Consider the following 16,289-nt stretch of genomic DNA (forward strand, 5'->3'; position numbering starts at 1 on the left):
CCATGTGGACTGATTGTAAGAAAATCACTTACAGCCCTATATTTTTGTGTAAAGTAACTCCCCAAGATGTTTCCTTGTGTGTGTAAACTTTTTTTCTTCATTTCTAACCCATTTTTATACTTGGCAATTCCTTCCTCCAAAGAATATTGCTAAAAAGGTAGAATCAGGGGTACATAGTTTCACTCTTTCTACGCTTAAAAAACTACATCCTGCCCTTTTAAGATTTATTTAGGGAAACATATCTCAATTAGCCAAGATTTGGTGGGAGAAGGAGGGTGGTTCCCCTTCACTCAAAAGCCAAAGTTCTTAAAAGTAGTCTATCAACCCACACACACCCCCTCACTCTACTACTCTTGTATTTCTCTGACCTCACTTCTTGCTATTCTCCCTACCCGCACCGCCCCCCCACCCCAGATATCTGTGTGGCTCTGGCTCCGCTTCCTTGAAGTCTTTGCCCAAAATTTACCTCCTCAGTGAGGCCTTATCTGTATAAAACTGACACTTCCAATCACTTCATCTGCTCTTTACCCCAGAGCACATGTTCATCTTCTAACATAACTGTATAATTTACTTACTTATTATGTTTATTCTCCATGTTGTCCTAGAATATAAGCACCACAAGGGCAGGGATTTGTTGTTCCATTTGATTTACTAATGTGAAGGAAATACCTAGAACAGTGTTTGGCACATATGCTCAATAGATGTATGTTGAATGAATGAGTGCATATCTACGTATGGTAATATATTATAAATACATTTTTTATTCATAAGGGAAGAACTGTGCAGAGAGAAGTTTGCATAATTATTAAGAACTCAGGTTTTCATGTCATTCAGACCTTGGTTTAAGTTTAGGTGTTTTCTGTTCAGTAGTCTTACTGAACCAAACTTGGGTCTGCTTACCTGTGCACAATAAAGCCAATCTACTGACAATGAGTTGTGGTGATGGGAAGTGCCGCATTTATTGCAGGGTACCAAGCAAGGAGAACAGGCAGCTCATGCTCAAAAGACCCAAACTCCCCAATGGCTTTCAAGAAAGGGGTTTGAAGGCACTGTGAGGGAGGGGACTGCAAGGTACATGATCAGCTCATGCATAGTTCTCAGATTTGTTGGCATCAAGGTAAAGTTTCAAGCATCATCAACCTTTGGGTTTCAATGGGTCTAGGGTCTATGTGCGTGTGGTCAGTGTATTTTCATCTGATGGTGGTCTGCTTCCTCTAAAAACAACTTAGGAATGTGTGTCAGGCCTTTATATCTTTCAGGGAACTGGGAGTTCAGTGATTCTGCCATGTGGCAGATTTATAGTCTAAACTGTTACCAGTTTCCCAGCCCCAATGGCTATTTGTCTCTACATCTTCACATTTCCTAATCATTAACTCTTGAGTCATCCTTTTGAGACTCAAGGGAGGCCTGGGAAACTAAAGCAAAAGCCTTTTACTTCAAAGGACAGGGACACAGGGGCTTGTATATGGTTTCAGTAGTTCATTTCCTTTCTAAACCTCAGTTTTCTCATCTGTGAAAATAGTGATAATAATACCATCCCTCATAGGATTATTGTGAGGATAAATGAACGAATACATATTAAGGACTTAGCATAGTGTCAGGCAATTAGTAAAGATTCAATCAACACTGGCAGATATGGAGTTTGAAATTAATTTTATAGCAATCTACAGTGTCCATCAGATTATGAGAATCAGCCCTTATCTCCCACCTAGATTGGTTCTCATTCTTTTCCTCATTCACAATAGTTCTCTGAAATCATTACATAGTTCATTATAGACCAGTTCTCTAGATGGACTATTTTATTGATTCACAAAGGGTCATCTTAAGCAAACATTATTATTATACTCCGAGGTACTCTTTCTGAGAAAAACTTTGTTTCTATCATTTAATTGAGTTTAGCACTGTAAACTTGATTGGCACCAAATAAATGTTGCTTGGCAATATGTTAATACTTAAAATAGAAGATGGCTAGCATGCAGATGGGCTTTGTTTCTTAGTATTATAGTAAACAAAATCTACTGATGAGCAGAGAAGATGTTCACTTGGGTTCGAAACAATTTTTAAAAATTTTAGATACTCAACAACAATTAAAAAAATAATTGTGGTACATTCATACAATACAATACTATACAGCAATGAAAAAAATGAACTACTGCTACATAAAACAACATGGATGAATCTCAGAATCTCAACATGGATAAGTAAAAGAGTACCTTGGAGATGGGATGTAGCTTACATACAGCAAAGTCCACAAAATCTTAAGTGTACAGTTTGATAAGTCTGCTCTGAACATTGTATCTGACATTTGTTGGACATAAGCACTCATTTCTCTTGGTATATACCCAGGAATTGGAATTGCTAGGTTATAGGATGCATGTGTTTTTACTTCAGTAGATGGTGCCAAACAGTTTTCCAAAGTGTTTGTACAATTTACATTCTCACCAAAAAGAGATGAGAGTTCCTGTTCCCCCACTTCCTTGCCAATACTTGGTATGGTGAGTCCTTTGAATTTTGGTGAGTGTGTATTTTTATCTCATTGTGGTTTTAGTATGCAGTTCCTTGATAATTAAGATGTTTATCACCTCATATGTAATTTTTTCTTGAGTCATTCTTTAATTTCTTTATTCTTTAATATTTTAAAATAAATTTATTTATTTATTTATTTTTGGCTGCATTGGGTCTTCACTGTTGCACACAGGCTTTCTCTAGTTGCAGCGAGCAGGGGCTACTCTTCATTGTGGTGCGCGGGCTTCTCATTGAGGTGGCTTCTCTTGTTGTGGAGCACGGGCTCTAGGTGTGCAGGCTTCAGTAGATGTGGCACATGGGCTCAGTAGTTGTGGCTCATGGGCTCTAGAGCACAGGCTCAGTAGTTGTGGCACATGGGCTTAGTTGCTCCATGGCATGTGGGATCTTCCCGGACCAGGGATTGAACCTGTGTCCCCTGCATTGCCAGGTGGATTCTTAACCAGTGTACTACCAGGCAAGTCCCTGTTTATTCTTTAATATTAAAACAATATCAATTTTTGTATTGGATAAAAGTGGTTTTCTGTTTGTTTACTATATGATTCCATTTATATAAAATTCTATAAGAGGCAAAAGGTTAGTGGCAGAAAGATCAGTGGTGTGGCCAGGGGCCAAAGATGGGAGAAAGGATTGACTGCAAGAGGCATGAGGGAACTTTTTGAAGTGATGAAAATACTCTATATCTTGATTGTGGTGGTGGTTGTATATTTGTCAAAACTCATTGAATTGTATACTGAAAATTGATCAGTTTTACTGTATGTAAATTATACTTCAGTAAAAAGCTGATTAAAAAACTGAAGTAGGTAAATATAGTTTGCTCATGAAAAAATAGAAAATGTGATCTTGAAAGAGAAAGGAGGAACATTCTATTACAAATCAAAATAGATCCCCTTTATAGTTTATATATTTCAGTTTCAGCTTTTAAATAGTAAATTTCCCAGCCTCATCTCTTGTGCTGAACATTAGTCTCTAGTGATACCAAACTTGGTAAGAAGTCCTCCATGCACACTATATTGTTTCTTTCTTTGCTGTCATTGGCTTATGCTGAACACTTGCCTGGAACAGCTTCCTCTCTTGTCCTCCCCTGAGATTCCCACTTCCTCTCTCCCTCACCTGGCTAACTCCTACCTACCCTTGAAGACTTGGTGTGGAATTCACCTTGGATGAAAGTATTTTTAAAGACAGTGTTAATTGAAAACATTTCAAAGCAAGTTTATTTATTTTTAAAGGTAACAAACACTGTCATTTTTTAAATCTCCTTGCTATACTTAAGCAATATTTCTTCTAGCTCATTGAGGTATAGTTGACACATAACATTGTGTAAATTTGTGTACAATAAACTTACTTGTTTTTTTAAAGCATAAGTATTTATTTCTCCCATCACAATGTTATTTAAGTGGTGAATCTGTACTTGTAAGTAAGTAAACCAATTATAAACTAAGATACTTTTGGGGCTTCCCTGGTGGCGCAGTGGTTGAGAGTCCACCTGCCGATGCAGGGGACACGGGTTCGTGCCCCGTTCCAGGAAGATCCCACATGCCGTGGAGTGTCTGGGCCAGTGGGCTCGTGGGCCATGGCCGCTGAGCCTGTGCGTCCGGAGCCTGTGCTCTGCAATGGGAGAGGCCACAACAGTGAGAGGCCCGCGTACCACACACACACACAAAAAAAGTAAACTAAGATACTTTTTTCAGTGGGAATATGTGTGCACCAATGACTGTGTGTGCCTAAAGAATATAGTTATTCCCAGAGAGATACCTGTGGTCAGGATGCCCATTCACTCTGGCTCTGTTGCCAGTCACTACGTGAGTTTGGACTGGTTTTGCGCTCAGTGAAGTTGATGTTTTTAGCTCGATGATTTCTAAGACACACTCTAGGATTCAGAAACTTCCTTCTGTAGAATAAGCAGGTTAGAATGGAAAGAATACTAGACCAGGAATCAACCTGAGCTCTGCACCTGTGGGCCTTTGCTTCATTTCATGGTTCTAAACTCCAGTAAGTTTCTTTGTCATCGTACTCTTTTCCTACCTTCCCTCCTTTAACAGATTCTGATATAAAACAGTGAGCAATGCAGCAATTCCTTAAGCCTGGAAATTAGCATAACCAGAATATAAATTTTTTAAAACCGTATAAGTTGTTATTAAATGTGTACACTAATAAACTGTGTAGACATTGAGTTATTCAGATTTAATAATATGGTCACTTATGATACTTAGTGTGTTTTTTTCTATGATAAATCTAGAAACTTTTTAAACCAAAATTAAACCCCTGTCTTTATCAAGTTGCAGAATTTCCACAAAATTAAGTTTCTTGGAATAGATTTGGTTTGCATTTTCTAGATCCTAGGCAGGCATGGGATATGATTCACCCTAACCTTATTTCCTTGCGTTTTACTTTATTTTATTTGGTTTTTTGCTTGTTTTACAGTAGTTTTCTGCTGTAGCTGAGTATCATTGTTTCTTTTCAGCAATTTTCATCACCTCACTATCAAAGCCCATTAAATTTTCTGAAAATAATGGCTTATTGGGATCCAGACTCAAATAAGAGCTATTTTAATCTTATCTTTGCTTCTGGTTGTTGCTCCTCTTTGGACATTCATTAAATAATATGCACTTGATGAAATTTTAACAGTAGTATCAAAGATATTATTTACTCCATGAATACCAGTTGTGGAAGCAGTAGAAAGCTGTGAGTAAGAAAGAGCTTGGGCTTTGAAGTGAGACTACTAGACTTGAATTCTGGCTCTTCATACTAGCAATTTGTCCTTAGGAAATTTCCTGAATCCTCAGATATATTATGTGTAAAATGAAGATAATAAAGGTACTTATCTCATTGAACTGTCTTGTGGATTAAATGAGGTAATACTAAATGTAAATTGCTCTGAACAGTGTCTTGTACTTAGTAATCATTCAGTTCTTAGCTGCCATTATAAATATTACTACCTTTAGGTTTCTTGTGAGGATTAAATGTGATCATGTATGTAAAGTGTATATGAAAGGCCTGCAATGTTGTAAACAATTAACATTAGCTGATATTATTACTAAACGAAGATTTTCTCTGGCCAGTTGGTTTTAAAAAATTTCTTTTTTTAAAATTAATTAATTTATTTATTTTATTTTTGGCCGCGTTGGGTCTTTGTTGCTGCGCGTGGGCTTTCTCTAGTTGTGTCAAGCAGGGGCTACTCTTCGTTGCAGTGCACGGACTTCTCATTGTGGTGGCTTCTCTTGTTGGGGAGCACAGGCTCTAGGTGCGTGGGCTTCAGTAGTTGTGGCACTCAGGCCCAATAGTTGTGGCTCACAGGCTCTAGAGTGCAGGCTCAGTAGTTGTGGTGCACGGGCTTAGTTGCTCCGTGGCATGTGGGATCTTCGTGGACCAGGGCTCGAACCCGTGTCCCCTTCACTGGTGGGCAGATTCTTAACCACTGTGCCACCAGGGAAGCCCAATTTTACACAGTTTCTATGTGTCCAAGTAAAACTGCACTTTAGGACCGTTCTCTCCCCTCCCCCCACCCAAAAAGTGAATGTGCCATTAATATATTTGTACTCCAAAAACATACAGATTTCTAGGCTAAAGCTCAAAGTTTTTAAAAATTATAACGTAGCTGAAATATTATTTGTAATGAAAGGAAGCAAACATGGTATTAATAACCATAAAAATAAATAAAGGCTTAAACACTTTTTTCTTAAATAATGATGTGATGACATATTTTCCTTCCTAATAACTTTGTTCTATGGCAATTAAAGTCCATCAGTAAGTTGGGGGTGTTTGGGGGCATTGTGGTGTGAGACTCTGGGGCCAATCCTTTTCTTAAAGAAGCTATAAGAATTCTTACATAGAAATTACACTCAGAGTCATACTATCTTGATACATTGCTTATACCTTGTTCCTAAGGTATAAGAACCTGCGTCTCTATCTTGTTGTTTCAAGACTTTGAACTGTACAACTGATTTCAGTCTTCTGAGAGACTTAATTTCTTGCTCTCTGACCCATCTCTACATGAATGAGTTCCTTTTTGCAAAGCTAGACCCCTGCAAAGTTAATTACTCACCTGTCTGAAACCATCAGGGTTACTGAGTACTTTTGAACAGGTCGTGCACTGAACAACTTTAGAAAGTGCCATTCACATAGACTACATACAACTGTACAACTGCACATGGTGGCCCAGTGACCAGTTTTCTATTTCTTAAACTATTGTTCACCTGCTATGCCCCTGCCTGGGTAGGTACCCTGGATCTTGCATTACTTGATTTCTTTGTTTGTTTTTGTTTTAAAGTAATATTATATGCCATATCATTATGTACTAGATAGAATAGCACTTTTAAAGAGTGGTCTTCATTAGATAGCATGTGCTGAGATTCCTGCCCAGTGTTTGTAGTCTTTAATTATTTGATCTCATCTGCTTTGTATATTGCTTCTGGTTAACTTGCCTCAACTTTCACAGCCACTCATTGCTCAGTGCTGTTGCATCCGCCTGGAACACTCCCTCTCTACTTTATCCCATAGGAATCTCATCCTTTAAATTGTAGTTTAGAAGCCGCTCATCTATAGTATCTCACCGGAGCTGCAATTTTTCCTTTCTTCCTCTTCTGATTTCCTTTAATGTTTTATTACTGTTGCATGTTACTTCTCTAGTTAGACTGTAGATTTGAAGGGCAAGCACAGTGTTTTACTTGTCTTTATCTTCTCTATAACACCTATATCAGTGCTTTGCTCTTAATAGGTGCTCAATGAATATTTGTAGAGTGTCTTGGTGAGACTGCCACTTAACAAGAGCCATCAAGTAGATATGCTTAATGGAACTGAGACGGGAGAGGCTAGAAGCAGGGAAGTGATTTGGTAAACTCTTGTAGTGATTTGTGCGTGAGGTGATAATCAATCTTGAGTCTACTTAATGGCAAAATAAGTTGAGATGCACTGATTATATAAATCAACGTGGATGACCATGAACATAACTGGGGGAGGGGAGGACAGGGATTGATTAAAATCTGTTGTTGATGCAAATTGGAACCTGTTTCTTACGTTTAGAAGTTTATGTCAGATGTCAGGAGAATAAAAATAAATTCAGATCTAAGTTAACAGTACTCTGCATTCACTTTAGTAATGGTTAAAACCACAAAGAAACGTATCCTTAAAAAACCTTTGTTTACTCTTTCTAAGGCTGTCATAACATTTGATTATTTTAAATATGAAATCCAGTATTTTGTGAAATTCAACAAAACCAGAATGAGCTGTGGGATTTTTTTTCCCCACTTGTAACCAGCTGGACACAGGAAAAAATAGGCATAGTGAGAGTTGAGATTATTACTCATTTCAGCAAATTATTTGGAATACTTTATGCCTTTTTTCCCAAAAGCCCCCAAGAGCTAGACTTACTCATTTCTGGAGGATCACATTTTTGACAGATTCTTGCACATTCATGAGTGTCCATCACATGCAGAGATTTAGCTTAATTCCTTTCACAACTAATTTGAAGCCCTAAATACCTAATTGACCTTAATTGTGCCTGGTTCAATACAGCAAATATTTATTGAGTATCTGTTGTGTGTAAGGCTATGTGTCCTGTATTCTTAGGGAAAAAGAAAAGCATAAGTTACTATCTATGCCCTCTAGAAATTATATTCAGGTGGGAAAAGCAGCATAAATAGCTATGTTCCATAGTGATAACGTGATAATAGACAGTGATACACATGCTATAATAAAGGCACAGGCAGTGTACAGTGGGAGAACAGAGGGAAGAAGGGATTAATTAAACTGGATACTGCTCTAATAGCTTGGTCTAATTCTGTTCCTTTTATAATATCTAGGTAACACAAGGAAGCTCTTTCTGGATGCTTGACTGGTCACCGGATAAGCAGAGTTTATTTATGTCACCATTTCGGGGAGACTGTGTTGGTGGGTGTTGTCCAGGGAGCCCAGCTAGCTGCAGATGAACTTCAGCCTTGCAAACATATTAACTGGATTTTCCAGGTTACCCAGAATACCAGTTTCTTAGCAGTGGACTAAAACTAACCACATTTATCTGTTTCAGACATACAAAAATATAGGTGTCATTTTGTCAACTTTGTTAGTGTTTGGGGAGAGGTAGGGGATGTATATTCCTAATATGGACATTCCTTTTTTCGGATACCATCTTGAAGGTTACTTGATGACCATACAATCCATACAGGAAAGTCGGTATTATTACCTAGATTCCGGGAAGACATAAGGAAATATCAATCTTCCACACAGTATACAGGCATAATGGGATTCTTGAGAGCCCCATTTTTATAAGTTCCCAGTCTGAAGCCTGTTTCCTGGACATAAATTTGAATCACTTGCCCTGAGGGGTTGGTATGCAGAAATGAGTGACTCACCTTTTGAGGATTCCAGACAGCTAAATACCACCATCATTTCAGAGTGTTTTGTTGTTGTTTTTTGCATGAAAACTGCTAAAGTCCTATTGAAAAATTTCAGTTATAGGATGAGTTCAGTCAGTTTTTGTGGGCTATTTTTCTGAATCTTTTCATAGAAAAATGAATACTAGTTTAAAGTGTTGTAAATACACCTCAACAATATGGCCATGCATTCTGCATACTCAGCAGAAACAGAATATCCACTTATGTATCTATTTCAATAGTTAATTCCTGGGCTTCCCTGGTGGCACAGTGGTTAAGAATCCGCCTGCCAATGCAGGGGACACGGGTTCGAGCCCTGGTCCGGGAAGATCCCACATGCCGCGGAGCAACTAAGCCCATGCACCACAACTACTGAGCCTGCACTCTAGAGACTCTGAGACACACCTACTGAAGCTGCGCACATAGAGCCTGTGATCCACAGCAAGAGAAGCCACTACAATGAGAAGCCCACGCACCGCAGTGAAGAGTAGCCCCAGCTCACTGCAGCTAGAGAAAGCCTGTGAGCAACAACAAAGACCCAACACAGCCAAAAAATTAATTAATTAATTAGTTAATTAATTAATTAAAAAATAGTTAATTCCTGGCTTCCTCAGGAAAAGGAAACATGGCACGGACATAATTCTTATTCTTTGAGCCTGATATTATGCATGGCATTCCTCTGTAGAGAATGTATATAAATTGTTGCCTATTTTGTATCATTTTCAAAGATTAGCAGGCTCAATAGGAGCAATTGTTAGTGAATTTCCTGTCCTTGTAAGTAGTTCGAGTTGTAACTTAAGTTTTCTCTTTGTAGTGCCATCCCTACCATTGTGTTTTTTTTTTTCCTACTCAATACAGTATTCCTCATATTGTTTGTTGAACATATATCCCTCTACCCCTTCTCTTAATCTCTTCTCCCACATTCACAGAGCCCTTGCTTCATCCACCATGCTCTTTCCTAATTTCACTGCTGGCTTTTTCCCTTCAGCATATTAGAGTGTACCCATCTTAAAAATAATCAGAACAACCTTCCTCTAATTGTTGCCCCATCTAGCTATTATCCAATACTTCTTCCCTTCACACACCATGTTTTGAAAAAATAGCCAGACGTCATCTCAAATTCCTCATTCCTGCTATTTTCTTAATCCATTTAATCTGATTTTCATCCCTTCTACAATGAAACCATGTTCTTTAATGACCTGCGTTACCTTCTGCTGCTGGATCTCTGTAGCTCTGTTGATCCTTCCTTGGTTTGTGACACCATTTCACTTCAATTTCTATGTTCTGATTCCATCTACTCCTCAAATGTTGGCGTTCTTGGGATTCTTTTCTTGGTCTTATTCTTTCCTTGCTCTACAGGCTCCAATTTGATGATCTTATTCATTCCTGTAGTTCCAAAATCATCGTTAAAGTTATAACCTTTAACAGTGGTTGTATTTTCACTTACAGTAGCCTTCCTGAGCTGCCATCTCATATATTCAGCCATATATCTGCTATACTTACTTGTTTCACAGTATCTCAGTATGTACAGAACTGAACCCTACTCTTCCCACCATGGATGCTTTTCTTCCTGGATTCCCTTTAATGAAGAGAAGCACCATCCAGACCAAACCCTGATGCCTCCCTAAGTGCTTACCCCCTCAAAATCAAACGAGGCTAAATGTCTCTTGATTCTAATTCCATCTTTCTATCCTAATTCCAAAGCCTACTGTTTTTGGCCAGAATTACCTCATCACTTCTTAAGACTGATTCCAATCTCATCTGATATTTATTCTATTTATAACACTGCTTCAATTTTTTTTTCCTGAAACACATCTTTTATTATTTTATTCCCCTTCTTGAAATCCTTCAGTGCTTCCCCATTACATTTAAGATAAACTCCAAACTTCTTAGCATAGTAGTATAAGACATTTTATGTTCTGGGCCCAGTGTTTCTCTCTAGCTGCAACTCTTACCTCTGCTATGTGCAGTTCAACTTTGTATCCGGTCCCAGAGGGCACTCCACTCTCCACCTTCCACGCTGTCCTCTTTCCCCTTTTTACCCTTCCTTCTGGCCATTCCCTGCCCAGCTCTCAAACTTCAATCCTAACAGCACTTCTTCCAGGCCTCTGCTTTTCTTTCTCACCTACTCATTTGGCATTGCCATGTTTCCTATTCATGTTTCTTTTATCACACTGATTAATTCTACTGTAATGGGTTGTCTGAGTCTTTCCTACACTCCCTAGCAGCAGGAATCATGTATTATCTTTGTATCCTGCTAACTAGAATGTACCTATGGAATATACTTAATAAAATCTTGTTGGATAAAAATGTCTGATGTCTGATTTACTTCAGAAATAATCACTGCTATCTATAATTGCAGTTCTTTTTTAAAAAATTATGTAACGCATAACAAGTTTACTCTTTAAAAATGGTCACAGTTCCACTCTGAACCAAAGAACTTAGAGATAAGGGAAAGTAGCTCAGGAATACAAGTGGCAGTAAATATGGTAGAGGCTTTGCAATGCAATTCTGACTCTACCCATAGTTAGGCCAAATTTCATAGGTTAAGGGCACAATCTTCCACAAGACTGCCCTCATTTCATTCACCAGCTGCAAGCTCGTGAACTCCCACAGCTACCCTCGCTTCTGACCAACTGATTACAAATTTGGGAGTTTCCCATGACCCCCTCATGTTTGATTATTCACTAGAAAAATTCACAGAATTCAGGAAGGCACTAAATGTAAATTATAGTTTTATTATAGCAAAGAAGATTCAAACCAGAACCAGACAAAAGAAGAGACTCATAAGGTGATGTCTGGGAGGGCCCAAAGTGTGAAGTTTCCGTGTCCTTTCCCCATGGAGTTAGCTACCCACCTTACATTGATGTGTGACAATGCTTAGTGTATCACTAAACAGGGTAGTGCATCTGAGCTTCAGTGTCCAGAGTTTTTACTGGGGTTTCATTATGTGAGCATGATTGACTAAATCGTTGGCTATAAGGTTGAACTCAGTCTCCATCCGCCCCCCCCTTCCCAGAGGTTGTGCTGATATTATGTGACTCAAGGTCCCAGTTTTCTAATCACATGATTGCTCTTTCTAACATGTCTCTCTCCCATCCTGAGTCATCTCATTAGTATAAACTCTAGAAGCCACCATGAATAACAAAGCCACTCCAATCACTGGCAAAATTCCAAGGATTTAGAGGCTACCTCACAGAAACTGGGGACAAAGGCCAGCCACATTCTCTAGCCAATAGTCTTAGACCATCTAAAATTAAAATGTCTGGCCACCAGAAATGAAGCTTGTGCAAAACCTAAATTATATTGATAATCTAGAATTTGTATTCATCTGCCTTTTTTAATCATACCAGGAAAGGACCATGGTCTGAAGGAAATGAAAACAGAATATTGAAGAGATATTTGCTCTCCTGTGTTTATTGTAACATCATTCATAATAGCCAAGATATGGAAACAACCTAAGTATCCATCAACAGATGAATGGATAAAGAAGATGCAGTGTATGTGTGTGCGTGTATATGAATATATTCCACACAATGGAATATTATTGAGGTATGAGAAAGAAGGAAATCCTGCCATTTGTGACAACATTGATGGACCTTGAGGGCATTAGGCTACATTAAATAAGTCAGATGGAGACAGACAGATACTACATGGTATCATTTATGTATAATCTTTTAAAAAGTTATACTCATAGAAACAGAGTAAAAAAGTGGTTTCCAGGGTCTGGGGATGGCAGGAAATAGGGAGAGGTTGTAAAAGGTTACAAACTTTCAGCTATAAGATAATAACATCTGAGGATCCAATATATAACATGGCGACTATAGTTGATAACACTGTATTGTATAATTAAAATTTGCTAAGAAAGTAAGGGGTGGGGCAAGGAATTTGGCATTCATGTACAGGTTAAAAGTCTTAATGTCACTTAAAAACTTAATTGATAGCATAAATTTCTATTTGGCAAAGTCTGTTAGAGGCTGTCCATACAAGAAAAATTTATCAGAATTAGGAACTTCCTCTGAATTAGATTACACAAGGTGGAATTAGATTACACCTTGTTTAGAGAATATGTTTCAGAAATTGTGCTAATGTGTACATTAAGAGCGTATAAAGAGAATAAAACTTGAATGATCCTTCTTATAAAGCTGATGGTCTGTGAAATCTTGTTAGGTTCTGCATCAAACAAGTTAGATAGAATAGACAAAGAAATCTTCCCTAAAAAAGATTTATTTCCTCCATTTGGTATTTCTTACTGATTGAATTTAATATTTTTACCATTTATAATATATCAAAATTTTGTTTATAAACAGGAATTAAATCTTGATAAAGATTTCTGCCTACATTAGAGGTACCTTAAGTAACCAAACAAAATTAAATCTATTTTACCAGTATTGACACTCTTTCTTAAGAGCTGTTAGCCTGGAGTGAAGTATAACCCCTAGGAAGAGGATCTCTGTTTCTGCAGAATGGCAAAATATTCTGACTAGCCCTCCTACTCATAACGGCAATGAATGATGGATAAATGTATAACTGAGTTGACAAATTTTAAAAATTCACAGGACAAAAGCAAAATGAATACAGAAACTCAGAGAGCTAAAGTAATGCTCAAGCTGCCTTTTGTCCCAGGGATTCATGCAAAAGCATTTTGACCGTAAGCTTCATCTGCACAACTCGGACTACTGAGGGCAGGAGACAAACTCTGCAGCCTACCAAAGTAAAGCAATAAGAAACCTCTGCTGTAAACAGAGCTGTCCTTAAAGGGCTATACCTTCAGTGTAAGGGTGAACCTAGATTAAACCTGTCCCACAAAAGGGAACAGCAAGGAATATTAATTCCCTTGGTTAGGGATCAGCAAACTGTATATCTCAAGACAAATCTGCCTGCTGCCTGTTTTTGTATAGCCTGGGAGCAAAGAATGGTTTTTACATTTTTAAGTGGTTGAAAAAATCAAAAGGAAAACCATATTTCATGATGTGAAAATTATACATGAAATTCAAATTTCAGTGTCTATAAAGTTTTATCGGAACACAGCCATGCTCATTCATGTACATATTGTCTGTGGCTGCTTTTGCCCTGGGACAGCTGAGTTAAGCAATTGCAGTAGAGACTATGCATGGCCTGCAAAGCCTAAAGTATTTACTATCTGGCGTTTTACAGAAAAAGCTTGTCAACCCTTGGTTTAGGATTTATGATTAGAAATCATTCAAGCTTTTTTCAGGTGCAGTTCATAACCCATGTGATACTACATACTCCTTTAAATAATAGACTTAAAAGAAATAGTGATTTGATGTCAAAGAAATAGAACGTAAATTACTTCAGCTCTGCCATTTTCTGTGACTACTTTGAGTTTATATTTGTATTTGAAACTTAATGAAACTGTGCAAACTATGAGAAATAATATCTTACTGAATTTTAATATCTTTAAAATTGAAATATATTCTCATTTATTAACTGTTAAGTTTTTAAACTAAAGAACAAATCAGGGAAATAATTTCTTATAAAAGACCCCAAAAGCACTAACCCTAACCTAAAAGCAATTGATAAATTGAAACTTCAAAATTAAAATCTTCTGCTCATCCAAAGACATCATTAAGAAAATGAAAAGTGAAGCCACAGATTGAGAGAAGACATTCAAAATACATACATCTGGATAAATAAATTAAGTCCTGCAAAGAGGTGAAATTCCGTTTCTACTTTGCTCTTACAATACGACCACACTACTTCTGTCACCAGACGTGTGGAGTTTTCCCACAGCAACAAATTCTCCAACACCAGCTCAGTGTTGTACAATTCAATTCAATTCTGAAACTAACCAGAGTTAGCACAGACTCCACAGGTTAAGGGCTCAGTCTCATGAGACTGCCCCCAACTTCAGACGACAATCACAATTAGTAGCTCTCCAGGTTACTGTTTGGTGTGTTTTTTCCAACACCAAACAATTCTCCATTTCTCAGCAGATACTTACCAGGTGTCCCACAAATTTAACTCAGTTCTGACATTATCTACCTGGAGATAGTGTCAGATCCCACAGGTTAAGGGCTCAGTCCCACAAGACTGCCCCCACTTCAGATGCCAATCACAAGTCCAGGTTGTTACCTGTGCTGCTGACTAAGTGGCTGTAGGTTGGAGAGTATCACCGCCTTCTCTTTGGGCTTGATTAATTTGCTAGAGTAGCTCATAGAACTTACTAGATTACTGTTTTATTACAAAAGGATATAACTCAGGAACAGTCAAAAGGAAGAGAGGCATAGGGCAAGGTATGCGGGAAGGGCACTGAGCTTCCATGCTCTTGGCTTGCGGAGTTTCTGAGAGGCTCCATTAAACAGGCACAATTGATTATATCATTGGCCATTGGTGATTGATCCAACCTCCAGCCCCTCTCCCCTCTCCAGAGCTCAGGTGGTAGGACTGAAACTTCCAAATGCCTAATCATGGTTAGTTCCCCTCACAACTAGTCCTCATCCTTAGGGGATTTCCAAAAGTCACCTCATTAACATAAACTCAGGTGAAGTAGAAAGGGGTTTGTGAATAACAAAACACTCCCTTCACCTTTATGGCTCTGCAGCTATTTCAGGAATCGATGACAAAATGCCAAATATTATAACAAAAGATGCCCCTACAGATCTTATACAGGGAATTGCAAGGTTTTACAAGCAATGTGCCAGGAACAATGGACAAAGATCAATTATGTATTTCTTATTGTAAAGCCCAGTATCATAGCATGACCCACAACGTCTGTCTGGCTTAGCTGCAAATCAAATGTTCACATGACCCCCTTCTTGGATTTGATCATTTGTTAGAACAACTCACAGGACTCAGGGAAACACTTATGTTTACCAGCTTACTGTATAATAAGAGATATGTTAAAGGATACACATGAACAGCCATATGAAGAGATACATAAGGCATGGTCTGGAAGTGTCCCAAGCACAGGAGCTTCTATCCCTGTGGAATTGGTGTGGACCACCCTCCTGGCACATAGGTGTGTTCACCTACTCAGAAACTCTCTGAAGCTCATACCATTGGGGTTTCTTTGGAGCCACAACACATAGTCATGACTGATTGTTAACTCCATTTCCAGACCCTCTCCAAATCTCCTCTTTTTGGGTCTTTATGGAGGCTCTATTACATAGGTATGATTGATGATTACATTCAAGAAAAGGGAGTGGGGTGGGGCTGACAGTTCCAAGATTATGACTTGATCTTTGGTGACCAGTCCCCATCCAGAAGCCCACCAATGGTCCTTATTAGAACAAAAGATACTCCTATCACTCAGGAAATTACCAACTTCACAGTATCTCTTTGTCAGGAACTCTGGTCAGAGACTAAATATTAGAAAAAAAGATTCTCCTAGCACCCCTATATACAAGGGTTTTAAGAGCTCTGTGTCAGGAA

This window comes from Hyperoodon ampullatus, assembly GCF_949752795.1.
Source record: "Hyperoodon ampullatus genome assembly, chromosome: 2".
NCBI classification, from domain to species: domain Eukaryota; kingdom Metazoa; phylum Chordata; class Mammalia; order Artiodactyla; family Ziphiidae; genus Hyperoodon; species Hyperoodon ampullatus.